General features: G+C 42.0%; 1 protein-coding gene and 1 pseudogene across 10 annotated transcripts in view; one reads left to right on the top strand and one right to left on the bottom strand.

The window, feature by feature from the left end:
• Nucleotides 1-412: 412 nt before the first annotated feature.
• On the bottom strand, nt 413-1,756 carry LOC150007101 (heme oxygenase 1 pseudogene; annotated as a pseudogene).
• Nucleotides 1,757-17,099: 15,343 nt separating this feature from the next.
• The window catches only part of ADGRF1 (adhesion G protein-coupled receptor F1), a 46,783-nt gene continuing 45,727 nt past the window's right edge, over nt 17,100-18,155 (top strand). For 4 of the 10 annotated variants that reach the window (XM_090282546.1, XM_090282547.1, XM_090282544.1 and 1 more), the window contains exon 1: nt 17,119-17,622. The gene's annotated coding sequence lies outside the window, so the exon portion shown is untranslated. Of the gene's footprint in view, nt 17,623-18,155 lie in introns of all 10 variants that reach the window. The other 6 variants (XM_090282553.1, XM_090282552.1, XM_090282551.1 and 3 more) reach the window with 4 other exon arrangements.

Here is an 18,155-nt window from a genome sequence, read left to right as displayed (position 1 = left end):
GAAAGGTGACAACTAGGAAGACATGTTAAATTTTTATTTGCAAAATATTTTATTTAAATTGAGATTTGTGCTTATTAAAGATTATGGGGTAGAACACTGAAGTAGATATTTGTGTCTAAGGCAAACTGTATTTTCCAAAGATGGTCCCACAATACATCCCATCCTGTGTACTCTTTTTATTTTTATTTTTATTTATTTATTTATTTTTTCAGGCAATGCAGTTTATTATTTCACACAAACGTTAGAGACCAAGGCCACAGTGTGGTTAAACATCTCCCTCGGCACCTAATCACCCCCTCAAAACCCACCCCAACCCTGCTATAAAAACAGAACAGAATACAACAAAATACCATAGTCAGGCCAAGCCGGCAACAAAAAGCGGCTCCAACAAAAACAAGACAAACACAAGACACAACATCTTCGCACATTTATGTGAAAATCACCATGGCCCACCGGGAAGTGGTCATGGCCCGTCAGCAAGGAGGCGGCCAACTCAGGGCATGTGGAGGTTCAGGACAGCTGCTACCTCTGGCCACGTCTTCTGGGCTCTGATGCAGGAACAGGGGAGGGGGTGTTCTGAGGGCTGGGCAGGATCCCTCGTCCCACTCTGGAAGTTCAGGTCATTGGCTGGATGTGCTTTTTGATTGGGAAGATGCCACAGACTCCTTCCTTGCCAGAGAGAGGGGGACGTGGGGTGGGGGGGAGCTCACCGCTCCCCCTGCCCAAGGGAAGGACGCCAGGCAAGATTCTCCCTCTCTAGAAAGAGGGCCTCCCCGGGAGAGTCCATGGCCCCGGGAGCCGACGCAGGTGCATTCACATGGCGTAAAACCCCACCGCAACCGTGGCCACCAGAAAGCTGAGTGTGAGCACCCATCGGACCAGGGGTGCCTGGGAAAGGACGCTGAGCTGGGGCTTCCTGCTGGGAGTCTCCGTGGGAGTCGAGGCTTGTGTCCCGCTGCCAGCCCGCCGGCGAAGCCCGTGTGCCTGCCAGGCGCTCCGGTCCTCCGCTTTCTGGCTCAGCAGCTCCTGCAGCTCCTCAAACATCTGAATGTTAAGCAGGAATGAGGTCTTGGCCTCTTCGATGACCCTTTGCCTGACCTCAGGGGTCATCTCCAGAGAGTTCATGCGGGAGCGATACAGCTGCTTGAACTTGGTGGCACTGGCGATGTTGGGGAAGGTGAAGAAGGCCAGGCCCTCACCAGAGCTGGGCAGGTCCAAGGCCTTCTGGGCAATCTTCTTGAGGACCTGGCCCCCAGACAGGTCACCCAGGTGGCGGGTGTAGGTGTGGGCCACCAGCAGCTCGGGCTCCCTGAGCCCCACCTCTTGGAGTCGGCCCACATAGCGCCTGGTGGCCTGCGTGTAGGGGATGGCCTCCTGCCAGCGGGGCCCGAACCAGAAGGCCATGTCCTGCTCCAGGGCAGCCCTGCGGTGCAGCTCTTCCGGGAAGTAGAGAGGAGCGTAGACCGGGTTCTCCTTGTTGCGCTCAATCTCCTCCTCCAGGGCCTTGTAGACGTGGTACAGGGAGGCCATCACCAGCTTAAAGCCTTCCCGAGTCACCTGGCCCTTCTGAAAATTCCTCATGAACTCGGCGTTCTCTGCCTGGGCGTGCACCTCCTTGGTGGCCTCCTTCAGGGCCTCTGACAAATCCTGGGACATGCTGTCGAGCTGCGGGTGCTCCATCTCGCAGGCGGTAGGCTCGCTCGTTCTGGCTCGGGGCTGGCTCCGGCGTCTGGACACAGGCGGAAGGAGGTAAGCGAGTGACTGTCCTGTGTACTCTTTTTAGATGTGACATTGTTCCTTGGCCCATTGATGGTGGTTTCTGTTTTCCTTCCTGCCTGTTGTAGATTGAATCATTTTCCCCTCCCCAACCAATTCATATGTTAAAGTCCTAACATCCAGTACCTCAGAATGTAACCTTATTAGAAACACAGTTTTTAAAGAGATAATTACCTAATTTAAAATGAAGTCTTTAAGATGGGCCCTAACCCCAAATGACTGGTGTCCTTACAAGAAAAGGAAATTTTGACACAGGGAGAGACATCAGACACACACACACACACACACACACAACCGTGGGAGGACACAGTGAGAAGGTGGTCACCTGCTAACCAAGGAGAGAGGCCTCAGAAGAAAGCAACCTGCCAACATCTTGATCTTGGACTTCCAGCCCCCAGAACTGTGAGACAATAGATGTCTGTTGTTTAAACCATTGTTTTTGTAGTATTTTCTCATGGAAACCCGAGCAAGCTAATACATCTCTCATTTTAGCTCAGGCTGTATAGCAAAATACCATAGACTGCATAACTTAAACAACAGACTTTGTATTTTTCACAATTTTGGAGGCTGAGAAGTCCAAGACCAGGGTGCCAGTACTGTGGGGTTCTGATGAGAACTCTCTTCCTAGGTTGGAGATGGCTGCCTTTTTTTATGTATGCTCACATAGGAGAGAGAGAGAGAGAGAGAGAGAGAGAGAGAGAGAGAGAGAGAGAGAGAGAGAGAGAGAGAGAGAGAGAGAGAAAGTTGCACTCTTCTTATAAGGCACTAATCCCATTGTGGGGCTCCATCCTCTTGACCTCATCTAAACCTAATTACCTTCCAAAGCCCTCACCTCCAAACATAATCACAGTAGGCATTAGGGCTTCAATGTTCAGCTCATAGCACTTCCTTTTGAACTAGAGTGGACCTTTATGAGCACCTCAATAAATAGATGAATAGAGTATGGCAGAACTGATGATTTGTGACTTCCATAAAAATGCCAAGCCTTTCTTCTCCTGAAATGCTTGTGCTCGGAATCCAGAGCCACAAGGAGGTTCAGCAGCCCCATGGAGAAGCCAGGTGTAGGTGTTCCAGTGGACGGCCAGCACCAACTGCCAGCTGTGAGTCTTCAGATGATTCCAGAACCCAGGCAAGGTACCCTTAGTTTTTAAGCTACTCCATGTAACACGGAAACAATTTATCTAGATAAATCTTGCTCAAATTGTACATTTCAAAGGAAAATGATTGTTACTGTTTTCGCCACTAAGTTTGGGCTGGCTTGCTGGCAGAGCCCGGATTCCTTTACCAAGCCAGTGTGTATCCATCCTGCAGCTGCTCTGAGTGTGGGCTGCTAAGAGCTCATAGCTGCTCCCTGCCCTGGGTGGCTGCAGTCACAAAGAAGGATGCATCCACCATCCCCAACCCAAGGGCAGCCTGCAGCCAATGACTGATGGGTACAATAAATGGTTCCCTTGCCTCAGGGCAGAATCAACTCTATGGTACAATTCACATTCCCATGCTCCCATGGGCTTAGGCTAAAGCTCTATTCCTAGTAAGAACACATCCTTATTTAGCTCCTTTCCTGCCCCATCCTCTTCTCTCTCTTTCTCCTGAGAGCTCCCTGTGCTGGAATCCCTGTCTCAAGCTCTGCATGTAGGTAACTGACCTGGAACAGGCATTAATGAAAGTTTTGGGCAGTGTAGGGGAGAAATTTTTCCAAGTCATCTCTTGGTGCCTCCGCTACCCAGAGATATCTTTGTTAATATTTTGGTGTACATAAAATTATATAATGCTTGTACAATATTTAGTACATTCCCAGGAAAATAGTAAGCACTCCATAAATGTTAGGCATTATTATCATATCTCCCTGTACTTTCTCTTTATTTAATAATCATATCTATTTATTGAGCACATACTATGTGTCAGGCACTGTTCTAACACAATTCATGTAGAACTCAGTCCTCACAACAATCCTATCTAGTGGGCACTATCATGCAAACAAGGCACTTGAGGCTCAGAGAGGCTAAATAATTGGTCCAAGGATATAGAGCTGTAGGGGTTAAGAACAAGTCACCCCAGGATGTGCCTCTGTGGTATGCAGATTAGTTTGCACTAAAGGCAACCAAGACCCTGCAGGCTCAACAAAAACTTCTTACCCATCCCCTTAACTACACAGAAGAACTCAAATTAGGTTATCAGAGATAAACGTATGTCGACCCATGTATAATGATGGGGCAAACTCCTGATTACTGGGCATCTGCTCTTCTTACACCCTGCAATGACTCTCTGAAGCCCCAAGGTGCCTTACTTCCTCCTTAGCTCAGAATGTCATACTACTTTATTTTCCCTTTCTATCTCTGACTCGCTCATGTGTGTGGGCTTTCTGTGTGCATGAAATTAAATTTGAGTTTCTCCAGTCAACCCGTCTCATGTACATTTGATTATTCAAACAGTCAAAAAGAACCAGAGAAAGGAAGGGAGATTTTTTTCCCCTTTCCCTATAGAGAAAATAAGTGACAGAGCTGGGAGAATTATGCATACGTCTGCGTTATATTTTAGTCGTCATTTGGTTTGGTGTGGGGTCCTATCCTTTGCTGCACTTTAAAAGACCGTGAGTATGCATAGTAATCCCCTCCAGCTGTGGCTGTCTCTTCTCTGTCCTGGGAAGTACCCTACTCATAATCTTAAGGGGTCTTCCTGGAATGGCCTCACCTCTTTCCTGTAATTTTCCAAATCCTAACCTTTATTGAAGAGTCACATCAAATCTTATCGCTCCATGTAGTTTCCCCTGGTCTTGGTTGCCTTTGTTCATCTCTTCTGCAATGAACTCCTATAGCATTTACTGAATGTCCAAGTTATTTCTGCCCCTAACAGTGTCCCACCACCACTGGCCCTGACCTGTTCCCCATCAATGGAGCTTATGTTTACTGATGGGTTTGTTTCCATCTGCCAGACTGCAAGCTTTTCAAGGACAGGTCCAAGCCTTATTTATTTGATATTTTTCCAATATCTTGTACAGTGCCTGGCACAAAGTAGATACTTCTAAAGAAATTGTTGATTGAATTAATTAATCAGCAAACTATTTCATAAGTGCGTGTATTTCCTGTCTTTTGTCTGTATTGTGAATTCCTTGAAGCCCATCCCTGGTTTTCTGTTTTCTTGTTTGTTTGTTTGTTTGTTTTGTTTTGTGACCCTCATGTTTAGAAGATGGTAGGTCCAGGGCAAAATTTTCATGGAACTGAACTGGAATTTTCTGTCCTAAAGCACTGGTCACACATTGGTCTTGCCCTGGGAAAAGAATAGCATTCTGTCAAAGGGAAACAGTCCCATGTGAACCCTACATGGAATTGGAGGAATTTTTAATCTCTGAGTTTGTTGCATGATTGGTCCTACATGTGCTGTTTCCATAACTTCATGTGACCAAATGTCCTTGACTTGACCTTGTGGGAATATGTAAACCACAAGACTCAAGGAGGGATGCGTGTGGGAGGAGAGGATCGTGTGATGTGGAGCAAACTTTATTTGCAATGCCCTGACTCAGGAGTAAGTTCTGGGAAGTGGCAAGAGGTGACTCCACAAAGAGCCTTGCTGGCTTCTACAAAGACAAGACTTTTTATAGGGATGGCGCTCTGCCAGCCTAGCAAGAAGTGGAAAACAAAGGGACAGCTGACTCCAGGTCCCATCCTGACTGGTACCAACTTTTTTTCAGGCTAGTTCTTAGCGTAAAGCTTCTCCTTCAGGAGTTGAAAGCTGAGCTAAAGAAATACTGGTATGCCCCTTTGTACTGGAAGAACAAATGAATTTATTTAAGTAAAAACTAGTTTTTAAACCTTATTAAGGAGCTTGTAATTCAAAGTATCCCAATGCACACTTTTTCAGTGTGGACTATCTGATTTTCCCTCGCCCAAGTTGATCTCTTTCATAAGCATACCTGATCAATGTTGGGTTTTGTTCAAAGAAATACATATTTATCTTCAAAGAATAGGAACAGTGCCGCAACATGCAAGGGGTTAGGAAAGTTTATTATGTTTTTAAAAATATTTTAATAATTATTTTAATATTGGCTCCTAAAGAGGGCACCCAGATAACTTTAAGTTCAACCTCAAGGTCACTATGTGTATGTGCTGTTTTAAGCCAGAAAGGATGAGGGATCCTTGGGTTGGGGTCAGGGTTGGGATAGGGTAGGGAGAAATTCTGGGCATCCGCAGCTGTAGGAAGTGCTTGTTCTTTCTTAATTTTGTTTACTTAAGAAGAGAAAAAAGAAGTCCACATGTCTCTTTGAAGCCCTGTGGGACTGTTTTCACTGTGAGCACACAGAGAAAGCTTGTGATTGTTCCTGGAATGCTGGCCTCACCATTTATTGTCCTTGGATTTAATGCCTGCTTTGCATTAGGGATAAAGATTTATTCATTCCTGTGCCAAAAAAAATAAAGAATTCTATTGTCTTCCTGCCCAAATTGTTCCAGAACCGTCTTTTTTTCTGAGGCTGACCAGTGCAGATAGTATCTTGCTCAGCCCTGTGGTCTGGTCACCAAAGGAGACCTTGTGCCTTTTTGTCAGAGCTTCTCCATCACAATACTGTTACAGAGCAGGCCCGCCCCCAGTACCATGAACCTTGTCTGCTTCACAAGGATCCTTAACACCCTCTACGATCGCCACCCGAGACCTGCTGTAATTCTCCACCATACAGAGCTGTGTCGCTGGGATAGACGGAGTGCTGATGTGACCTTGGTGGCTGCTAACTTGATCCGCAGGGAAAAATGAGTGTAGCTGTTTGGCATGCTGTGACATGCTTCATCCAGACCATTCCTTGATTATTTACAAGAATAAAAGACAATTTAATTAAAATGAACGCAGAAGTTGAAAAAATAAAGGGCAAAAGAAGTTCCAAGTAAGTTGATTATCTCTTCAGAGGAAAGTCACCTCTAGGGCCTGCAGCCTGAACAAATTCCTTTTCCATTCTGAACAGAATGTTCTCACTCTTTAGGGGGTTTCATTCCAATCATCATGACAATAGTCATGCTGTCTTCCACATCTGCCCTCCTGACCCTTCCCCACTCCCTGCAAGCCTTCTCTGTCTGCAGACCTACTGCCTCCAACCCACCAGAGGAGGCTGAGGACCTCCCACCCCACACTTCCCTCTTTTCCTCCAGTTTCAGACAAAGACAGCCTTTCTCTAGTTGACTGCTGGACCCTTCTTTTGTGTTCTTCATCCAAATGTCTCCTCCAGGAGCTTGTTCCAAGTTATTTCTGTTCTGTATTGTATTGTCCTTTTCTTTATCAACTGGCTTAATTGTCATGTCCAATAAAAATGCTCAGGTCTCCCTAATCTTGTATAAACTCCCCCCCTTAACCTGTGTCTTTACCCCCTTCTTCCCCAAAACTTCCCTTCTCTTCACAGATAAGATCCTTCAAAGGATACTTTATATTTGATATCTCCAGTTCAATCCAAACTCTAAATGCTACACTTTTTATAAGTAACTTCCTCTTTAATCCCTCTACCAGGTGCTTCTAGTGCTTGTTAATATTTTGTAGATAAAATTACATTTTTTTTTTTTTTGGTTAGAGAACACTTTAGCAATTTGAATTTATAAGTTTTGCAGATGGATTTGTATTTGACTTTTATGTACTAACAACACAACTAATTTGAATGTGTGGTCTGCTATTTTACTTTTTGCAAGCATAGTTCACTGCTTGGTAGCTGTGAGGAACATATTCTCAGGTCCACGTATTTAGAATATTTGCCTAGAAGGTCAGAGAAATAAGAGAGATTATTATTATTTGACTTTCTCAAATGACTTTGGCAGTTGTTTTTTGTTGCTCCTACAACACATTACTACAAGTCTAGTGACCTGTATGGGTCTCATTGGGTTAAATTCAAGGTGTTGACAGAGCTGTGGTTCTTAATGAAGGCTCTGGGGAAGAACTCACTTCCAAACTTATTTAGGTTGTTGGTCGAATTCCCTTTCTTGTGGTTGTAGGACTTGGCTATGAGCCAGGGGCTGGTGTGACAGTCCCTCTCTCACCTCACATTGCTCTCACTTCCTGTTCTGCTGCTCTCTCTTGCTTCCTCTTCTGGAGAATGTTCTCTGATTTTAACGGTTTGTGTAATTAGATTGAGCCCACTCAGATAATTTATGAAAATCTCCTTATTTTAAGGTCAGCTGTAAAGCTGAGCTTAAATTTAATGACCTCTGCAAAGTTTCTTTGGTCATGTAAAAGGTAGTACATTCACAGGTTCTGTAGATTAGGGCATGGACATCTTCAGATTGGGAGGGGGAGTAATTCTGCCAATCACAGCAATCAACTAGGAAGGAAAATAGAACTCAGGTATGCTAGTTCTCAGCATTTGTGCCTGCTAATTTCTGTGGACAGAACTAAATGACCTCTTCAGGTTCTTTCTGCTCAACCTTTCTTAAATCCACCCTTCTGATATTTTCTGCCATCTCCCAGAATGACCTGCCATTAACCCCAAGGCAAAAAAGAAAAAAAAGAAAAAGAATAAAATCCTGTATTCTAAATACAAAGACTTTCTTCTCTGTGGCTTCCTTCCATTTTTACCTGTCCACTTCTTTCCAGAATATTTCTGAGGATTTAGGGAGAATCTGCCCATCCAGCATTTGACTATAGATAGGGACCAAGGAAGAGGAGAAAGGGAGAGGATAAAAAGGAAGGCATGGGAAAGGGGATGAGGAAGTGGAGAATGACTGGGAAGCGGGGGAGGAAGAACAAAAGAAGGAGAGGTAAGTCATGGCACCAGGAGGCAAGGATGCAGGAGGGCAGCTGGTTTAAGGATGATCTTCTATTTGCAAAACTACCTGCATGACAGTTAGGAGGCACAGACACATGAGTGCACACAGGGCCCATGCCACCCCTTATGGAGCATTTGTGAGAATCAGAAAAGGTAGTCCCTTTGGGCAGATGTGGCACATGGTTTGGCAAGTGGATACTGGGCTGGGTATCAGCCTTGACTGGCCAGAAGGCCTTAGGAAGGCACAACCTGATAAAGACCTCCATGCACAGCTACCTTCCCACTATGTGTGAGGGACAGCATTGGCCTTGGCCTTCTGGTCACTCTCACCAAGGATCTTCTCCTACAATGTTTAGGGGAGACCTGGAAGCAGACAGACCTTGCCTGGTTACACACTGGGTCAGGGCTCTTCGATCAAAAATCTTCAACTCTTCTTCAGCTGAAGGAAGTCTGCAGTCCCCTGTTTTGTCTGTTTCTCATTTCTCCTTGAGATTAGTCACCAGACCAGTATTGAAGTGGAGAAGCTGGCTATCTCACCCAGAACCCTCCCCATTTACAAGAAGTCTAAATGACAGGGGCTATCCGGTCCTTGCTGGTTAATTCCTTTGAGACAGTGGCCAGAGAGAGGGGTGAGAGTCCAGGGAGGAAGGAAGAATACTGTTGTTGTTTAACACTGCCTGGCTCAGCAGATGACAGCCTGTAGGCTTTTGGCCGAAGGTAGCACAGAAAGGGACAGGCAGAGCCAAACTTCAATCATTCCTCATCAGTGTTGACATCAGTGAGCCCTGGGCACTGCCCTGCTGGCAGCCTGGGTGCTAGTAGCTATTGGCTCATGGCCTGATTACAGAGAGATTCCAGATTTTGGAGGGAGTGCAGGGAAATAAGAACAACATGTCCTGTTCACCCGGAGGGAATGGACGGCTAGTGTAGCCAGATATACAGGTCACCTGGGCAGGGGCTCAGGGTGATGGACTCTCCCACTCCCAGGGCCACACGTTCCAGGAGAATCTCAGAGGTGGAGCTGGAAGAGGTCTTACATTAGGATATGGTCTATCTCTGTGACTTTAGGGATAATGGGATCCAACCCATTTTATAGATAAAGTGACAAAGCCTGATCTTACCTTAGGTTATACAGCTAGAAAGGAGGTTGAGGGGGAAGGAGGCTAAAGTAGAAATGCAGTCTCTGGTTCTCTCTGGTCCCCTCTTTGTGACACTCTGGCAATCTGGCCAGCCTGGACCAGCGTGAGCAACACTGTGGAAATAGTGCTTGCCTGTCTGCCTCTTACCCAACTCAGTGCACCCACGTGCCACCACCTCCTTTGCAGGAATTACTGGGGTCTAATGTCTATAATCCAACACTTAAGTGTGTGGTGTTGATTATTTCAAGGAAGTCATTCTCATAAGAGCTGAAATAGCCAGGGAGAAAGTAGCCATGGGACAGATAACTTGATTTGGGCTTTAAAGTCTCCCTAAGATTTGATGAGATGGAGATAAGGGAAATGGACATTCCAGGAAACTAACTTTTTTTTTCTTTTTTTTTTTTTTTAAAGGAAAGCACTCTACATATAGTATCCCATTTAATCTTCACAGCAAACCTATGAGGGAGGCATGAATTGATCTAGATTTATGAATGAGGTTTGAGAGGTGAAATACGTTGTTCAGTATCATCAGCTGATTAAGTGAAATTGGATTCAAACCTAAGTAGTTCCTTTAGCTCTGATTCTTAACTCCTACACTATACTGCTTCTCATGGTGGAATAGGAGAGCCAAAAGGGTGTTCTGAGAAGAAATAGCGAGTAGAGTTTGATTGGCAAAGTGCGTGCAATTAATCTATATTTCCTGTGGTCAGATGTGGGTTAGGTGGTCAGTGCTCTGTGTGCATCTGCTGATCTATCACTTAGCCATTCTGTTAATGTTAGAAAAAAATGTGCTGTAATGAAACCTGCCATACTAATCTGTATGTTCCTTGAGAGTGGGAATTACTAGTATTTAGCCCAGTTAAGTCCATCACTAATAGAAGAAACTCTCTCCAATTCCCTACTCCTCTTCATTGGCTCTCAAGTTCTGTTAATTAAATAAAATTATTTTGTGGGAATCATTTCACTATATATGTAAAAAATCATCACACTATATACTTTAAACTTATGCAATGTTATATGTCAATATATCTCAATAAAGCTGGAAAAAATAAAAAATGAAAAATTTATTTTCAGCCTTATGACTGAAGAGTCAAAAAGAAACTAGACATAAAGGCCTCCATTGCATCCTTTTCAAATGGCTGAACTCCTTTTAATATTCTAAGGCAATAATTAAAATTTATATTCTGAGATCCAAATAAAACCTTTGATGTGGCATTTCTTTTAACTGATAGGTCCAGTGGGCATATGGTGGTGGTGCTGGGGACTTCATGCTTTGAAAAGTCACAAACTTCTTATAAATTTTTCTTTAAACCATACACTTAAGCTGATTTATAAATGTGGTCAAAAAGACACTAAGGCATAATTTAAAGATAAGTGAACAGACCTGTTTTCCAGAGACAGTTTTTCCACTATTTGTGTGACCCTGGGTGAGCCAACTAACTTTCAAAGCCTTAGTTTCATCATCTGCAAAATGATAAAAAAACAAAAGAAAAAAATACAAAACAAAACAAAAACCCATCATAGGTGGTTGTTGTGAAATTTAATTGAGAAAATATATGCAAAGTTCCTGGCACTACTATGTGTTCCATAAATGCGAAGTTAGGAGGTGAAGTAAATTATTGGAACTGTCTCATTTATTTTCATTCAAGGCTATTTGTGTCTCCTAAGAAGGAGTAGGTAGCAAAGCGGATGAGTGGGTGGAAGAAACATTGTGGTGTGTTTGCTGTGGGACAACGACATGGAAAAGCTGTGTCAGCAGGTTCAATAAGTTGGTGGCAGAACTGCACAGGTATTGTTATGCCTGAAGAAAATTCACTGCCCCTCTTTTCCCATAGGAAAAGATGAATCTTCACATTTTCTCTGAAAGGCAGTTCTCCTTGTTTCTTAGTATAGAAACTTGTTCTGTGAATCATAACACCTCCTTCCCAAAGACCACCCAAAACAGTCTACTACTAGCAAAATCTCCCTTTATTTTCTTCGGATTTTGTTTCCTGTATCTAGTATGCAAGCCAACACCTTAAAGTGCCCTAATGACTAGAAGAACTTATGTTAGTAACTCTCAGTGTATCCCCCATTCCTAAGTGTTCACTGAATAGATGCTGCCCTTGGAGACCTCATGAGACGTTGGGTCATGGTAAACCAGTAGTGATGCTTGCTGAGTGAGTCCGAAGGGTCTGTACATTGTTTTAGCTAGTCAAGGTTGTTGGGGGCTGTTGGGCTTAGTATGGGGTTCTTCATGTGCTGTATGTTCAACTACTTGACATCTACCAAGGACTAGGAGTCATCTGTGATATAAGGATAGACAAGATGATCTAGGTGAAGTTCTAGAAAGTTTCCACACCATTGAGAAAGAATGGCAGGCTTTTGACCCACTAGTGGCTTCTCTGTAATGCCTAACACCTCATTGATTTTTCTCTGTGATTGGTTAAATAGATAGGTTTCAAAAATGGTACAATGTTATGATTTTCAAAGACAGTGGTGAAAATTACATGGAGCCCTGAAGAGCAGCATTGAAAAAAAGGCTATAACTATAGATTAGAGAACTCTGGGCTGGACAGTCTATGGCTAGTTAGCTCGGTATCATGGGTAATTTAGGTGTCAAATTGATTGGGCCATAGGATGCCCAGATATTTCGGTAAACATTATTCTGGGTATGTCTGTGGGGTGTTTGGGTTGAAATTAACATCTGAGTTCATGAACTGAATAAAGCAGATTGCCCTTCCTAATGTGAGTGGCCCTCAGCCAATCAGTTAAAAGGCCAAGAACAGAACAAAAAGGCTGACCAGCCTGTGAAGAGAGAATATCAGCTGCCTGATTGAGTGAGCTGGGACATTGGTGTTTTCCAGCTTTCAGGTCTGGACTGAAACATCAGCTTCTCCTGGTTCTTAGGCCTTCAGACTCCAGCTGAAACTTACACATTGGCTCCCCTGGCTCTTCAGTTTGCTGGTCTCCATAATCATGTGAGCCAATCCCTCATAATAAATCTCTATCTATATACATATATGCATATATTTTATTGATCTTATTTCTCTGAAGAACCCTGACTAATACACTTGGTAAATTAAACGTACTGCTTTGCTCAGGCATTTGATGGGCCATTTAATTTGTTTTCCCATGTTTATGTATCTTATTCCAACCCTGGCCTGCTGCCTAACTGTAAGCTGTTGTGTGAGGGAACCAGAAGAAAAAAACATATAGATTTAAAAAGATAAAATTTATACCTTCTTTTTAAATTCACTACATTTAAGTGAATTTTTGTTTAAAAGTTTTTATAAAAAAGGTTTTATGTATGATAAATTACAAATTAGACATCTAGTTTGCAAAATGTAGGTGTGAGAATGTGTTTGATCAAATTTATGAATAAAGGCTTACAGAATATGTGAAAGAAGTACTAAGTTTGATACTATTGCAAATAAGAGTCTGCTTTGAGGTCTGAAAATTAAAGTTAAGTCAAATTAAAGGAAGTTTTTAAAGAGATTAGAATAACTTACATGAGATGCTCCTCCATGGTGAAGAAAAAGAAAGTTCAGCAAAGGGTTAAATATTTAATATGTGATAGCACCACAATGGTTTATTAAGTAAGATAAGCAGGAAAGTCAAATATAGAGCCCTAATCTCTGAAATTTGACATCAGAGGACAAATGGGCTATCCCATTACATGTCCCTTTGTGCCAATTACGAAAGTGAGAAAGGATCAGAAAGTGCGACACATCTTAAGCTTTTACTGAAGTCCTTATGTTATTATGGTTATTCTTCTTATTGTTTTTATTGAATGTAAGCAGGTATTAGGCATTGAAAATGTTTATTTTAATATCTAATATTTTTCTCATTTAAAAAAGTGTATTATTGCTGTTTCCCATGAAAAGTGTCAGCTCCTTATATCTTGGAACCTGGTGTACTTATTGGGTCTCTGACAGTACTTAACATAGTGCTTATCTAGTCGTTGAATAAAATTGCAGTTATCATCTGCTAAAACAGCACTGAGGCACTGTAACCCAAAGCAGTGAGCAATGGAGAACTTGTAGGAAGAGTAAAGATTAAAACCAAGGAACTTCATACATCGAATTTGTACAACATTGTTCTTCTATAGAGCATAATGTCCTTATAGCTTACAGGCCCAGGTGTCTTGATAAGAATGTTATCTGTCTTCCAGAGTAGTAGTCCATTGTATGGCTATATCTCAATTTGTTTGTCCCTGTTGATGGACATTTGGATTGTTTCCAGATTTTGGCTATTATGAATAAAGCTGCTATAAACATTGCATTCACCTCTTCATGTGGATATATTATTTTTGTTTTCTTTGGAAAAATATCTAGAAGTGTAATTGCTGGGGCACGTGGTGTTTAATTTTATAAGAAATCACCAAACTGCTTTCTAAAGTGGTTGTACCATTTTACATCTCCACCAACAATGTAGGAATGTTCTAGTTGCTCAGCATCCATGTTAGTGTTCCATATTGTTAGTTTGAAAGTTCTGGACTACATAAGCAGAAGATGATGCCACATGGTTAAAAATCTATAAACTAGGTACACACATATACCTTGATAAGTTTTACTTGATCAGAATTCCGTATATATGTGTTAATAACTCATGTGTAATATTATACCTTACAGAAGTTGGACTCCAATTCATTAGTCACAAATGCTATATTGGGTGTTTCTTCAAAAAATATATTTTTCACTTTTGCTCATCTCATTGTTTGTCCTCCTTTATCAATTATCAGTAACAATGCTTACTTAGGAACTGAACATATGAGGTCTGTCTGGAAGAAGTCCAACCATTGTTAATATAACGAGAATGGTTTGTGTGACATCAATGTAACCTGGCAGCCAAGGAGAGTGGACTGGAATGTACATGCATGAAAAATGATGACTTCACTGTACTAGTCAGTGGGAGTGGTAGACGCCATTGAGTGAACATGTGTACTGTGTGGCCATGAAAAATAATATTTTATCAATTATTTATTCTTCATTTTTCAAGTTACACTAGATGTCTTCTTGCTTTGTATAGATTTTAGAACTATTTTTATTTTTTATTTTGTTTATTCATATCCCTTTGTCCATATGTCTCTTCGGTTGTGTTAAAAGTGATTAAAGAAGGCAAACTTTATTTAACACTTCATGATGCACACAGTCTTTATTCAGAGAACTTCAAAATGGGGCCAAAGATAAGATGCTTTCATAAGATAAAGAATAAAGAACAAGGAAGAGAAAAATATAAATTATCTGATATGGCTGGGGCCACATAGTCGACCGTGTCTGGGGTAAGAAGGAACAAGGAAATAAGCACTGAGCCAAGGTTGCCTTGGTGTCTGGGAATTGACTGACTGAATATAGTGCATTTCTGATCAAGTGGAGCATTTACAGGGATATAAAAGCTACCTAAAAAGTTTTGGTTTGCTGACATGGCACCCAAGCCTAGAAAATTATTTCAGCAATTGTGTCATTTTCTTACTGATTTATAAAAACTATTTTCGTATTTAAGAAAAGAATCATTAATGATATAAATTGAAAATATTTTCCCAGGTAATTATATATATTTGGATACTGCTCATTGTATATAAATATATTTTTTACCATGAAGACTTTTTCCTCCTTTTTATGTAGTCAAAACTTTTTTCAATTTTGACAGATTTTTTTTTTTTTTTGGCTATGTTTGGGTTATGGTTTTACTTTAGAAAGGTTTTGTTTTAAATCAGCGAATTATTTAAGGAATGCAACAGCAACAACTCCCTTGTTTCCTTGTATCTTCGTAGTTTTATATTTTGTTTTAAAATTTGTAATTCAGATGAAACTAATATTAGTGTAAGGTGTGAGAGAAGGATATATATTTATACAATTTCTAACTGGTAGCAGCGGGTGCCTTTGTAGATGATGATGTGTTGGCTGCAGAACAAGAGTAGGAAGAGACTTAAGTTTTCTTTCTTTCTTTTTATTTAAATTATACTTTCTTGATTATGCTATTACAGTTATCCTGATTTATCCCCCTTTTGCCCCTGTTGACCCATCACCTCCCACTCCCTCAGGCAATCCTCACATCTTTGTTCATGCCCATGGGTAATGCATATAAATTCTTTGACTACTCCATTTCCTATACTGTACCTTACATCCCCATAGCTATTCTGTAACTCCCTATATGTACTTCTTAATCCCCTCACCTCTTCACCCATTCCCCAACCCTGCTCCCATCTGGCAATCATCAAAATACTCTCTGTATCCATGATTCTGTGTCTCTTTTTGTTTACCTAATTTGTTTTTTAGATTTAATTGTTGATAGATATGTACTTTTTGCCACCTTATTATTCACAGTTTTGATTTTCTTTTTCTTAAATAAGTCCCTTTAACATTTCATATTATAATGATTTGGTGAGTAGAGCAATTTTGGCTGCAGGTTCCGGCTTTTCATGACTTTGAATATTTCTTGCCAATCCCTTCTAGCCCGAAAAGTGTCTTTTGAGAAAGCAACTAACAGCCTTAGGGGAACTCCCCTGTAGGAAACTAACTTTTCTCTTGCTGATTTTAAGATCCTTTCTTTATCTTTAACCTTTGGCATTTTAATTATAACGTGTCTTGGAGTGGACTTCTTTGCATCCATCTTGTTTGGGACTCTCTGTGCTTCCTGGACTTATATGTCTATTTCCTTCACCAAATTAAGGAAGTATTCTTTCACTATTTTTTTTCAGATATATTTCCAATTTCCTATTCTTTCTCTTCTCCTTCTGGCACCCTTATGAGGCAAATGTTAGACCTCTTGAAATTGTCCCAGAGGCTGCTTACACTATCCTTGTTTTTGGATTCTTTTTTTTTTTCCTTCTTGTTCAGATTGGTTGTTTTTTGCTTCCTTATGTTCTAAATCATTGATTTGATTCTCAGCTTCATCCATGCTACTGTCATTTCCCTATAAATTGTTCTTTATGTCAATTAATGTATTCTTTATTTCTGACTGGATCTTTTTTACACTGTTGAGGTCCTCACTAAGTTCCCTGAACATCCTTATAACAAGTGTTTTGAACTGTGCATTTGATAGATTGCTTATCTCTATTTTGTTTAGCTCTTTTTCTGGAGTTTTGATCTGTTCTTTCATCTGGACCATGTTTCTTTGTCTCCTCATTTTGGCAGCCTCCCTGTGTTGTTTCTATGTATTAGGTAGAGCTGCTTTGACTCCGTGTCTTGGTAGCATGTCCTAATGTAGTAGGTGTTCTGTAGGGTCCAGTGGCATTGTCTCCCCTTTCACCCAGGCTGGGTACTCAAGGTGTGCCCTTTGTGTGAGCTGAGTACAGCCTCCTCTTGTAGTTGAGCCTTGGTTGCTCTTGGCAGATCAATGGGAGATAGTCACCCAGGCCAGTCATCTGCTAGGACTGGCTGTGACCACTTACCACCAATGTCCGCCCTCTGTGGAGGATCAGCTGTGCAGGTGCAGGGTGGTGGTGTTCCAAAGTGGTCTGTCCACTGGGTGCGCTGGTCCTGGGGTTTCTTTGGTGGTGCAGCCAAGTTTAGCCCCCAACCTGTGTTTTGCCTGGGGCACCTTTCCTGAACTATAAAGCAATCTGAGATGGCTGCTACTGGCGTTGGGCTTGGAGGTTCCCAGGTGAAACAAAGCTGTGAATCTAAATTGGCTGCTGCTAATACCTGGCTTGGGGCTCACTGACGCCAGCTATTGCATGTTTGATAGGTTTTAGGAAGCTGTGAAGCATGAGCCAAGACCAGCCATTCATATGGAAAAGCAGCTTGGGTGGGCCCATAAGTTGGGTGGGGTGGAGTCGCTGGGGATTTCCAAGGTGGGTAAAATAGTATTAGCCAGGTTGATGGAGTCTCAGATATGGCACAAGCTTGCTGGTTCTTTGGGGGAGGGTTTAAAAAAGGGACAATGGCTTCTGCTCACCTTGATACCAGACACTTCAGTTTCTCCCTGTATACCACTGGTGCCTTTCAAGCTGCTACCCTGGTGCTGGAGCTCAGAAGGAGTGAGTCTGAGTAGGTAAGTCTGTGTGGGCTCCTTAAGAGGAACTGCTTGGGGCTCTAGCAGTTTCTTCCACCTACTCAATCCCTACTGGCTTTTGCAGCCATAAATTGTGGGGACTCATCTTCCTGGCACTGGAACCCTGGGCTGGGGAGGCCTTGCTCCAGAGATATCCCTCCTGAATTTTTATCCACCACAGATGGACGAGGGACCAACCCATTCCTAGTCTGTGCCCCCCTGACATACCAATCTGGATGGATGTGTTTTCTTTAATCCCGTAGTTGTCAGACATCCATTCAGCTCGATATTTGATGGTTCTAGCTGACGGTTGTTCTCTATTTTAATTGTGATATAGATGTGGTTGTGCAAAGAGGTAAGTCATCTGATTATGTGACCATCTTTACCAGAAGTCTTACTATGTTTTCAATAAATATATTTTTGTAATTTGAGTTTTGTACCTTGTTCATGTGAAATTTGCCCCAAATTCATTGACATAAGTAAATTTTGGGCAAGACAATGGAAACTGTGTTGTCAGATCTTCCCATTTTTCA

This window comes from Furipterus horrens, unplaced genomic scaffold (genome assembly GCF_987537825.1).
Source record: "Furipterus horrens unplaced genomic scaffold, mFurHor1.1.pri manual_scaffold_6, whole genome shotgun sequence".
Lineage (NCBI taxonomy): Eukaryota > Metazoa > Chordata > Mammalia > Chiroptera > Furipteridae > Furipterus > Furipterus horrens.
The sequence above is the reverse complement of the archived record's forward strand: the minus strand, read 5'-3'. Positions and strand labels throughout refer to the sequence as shown.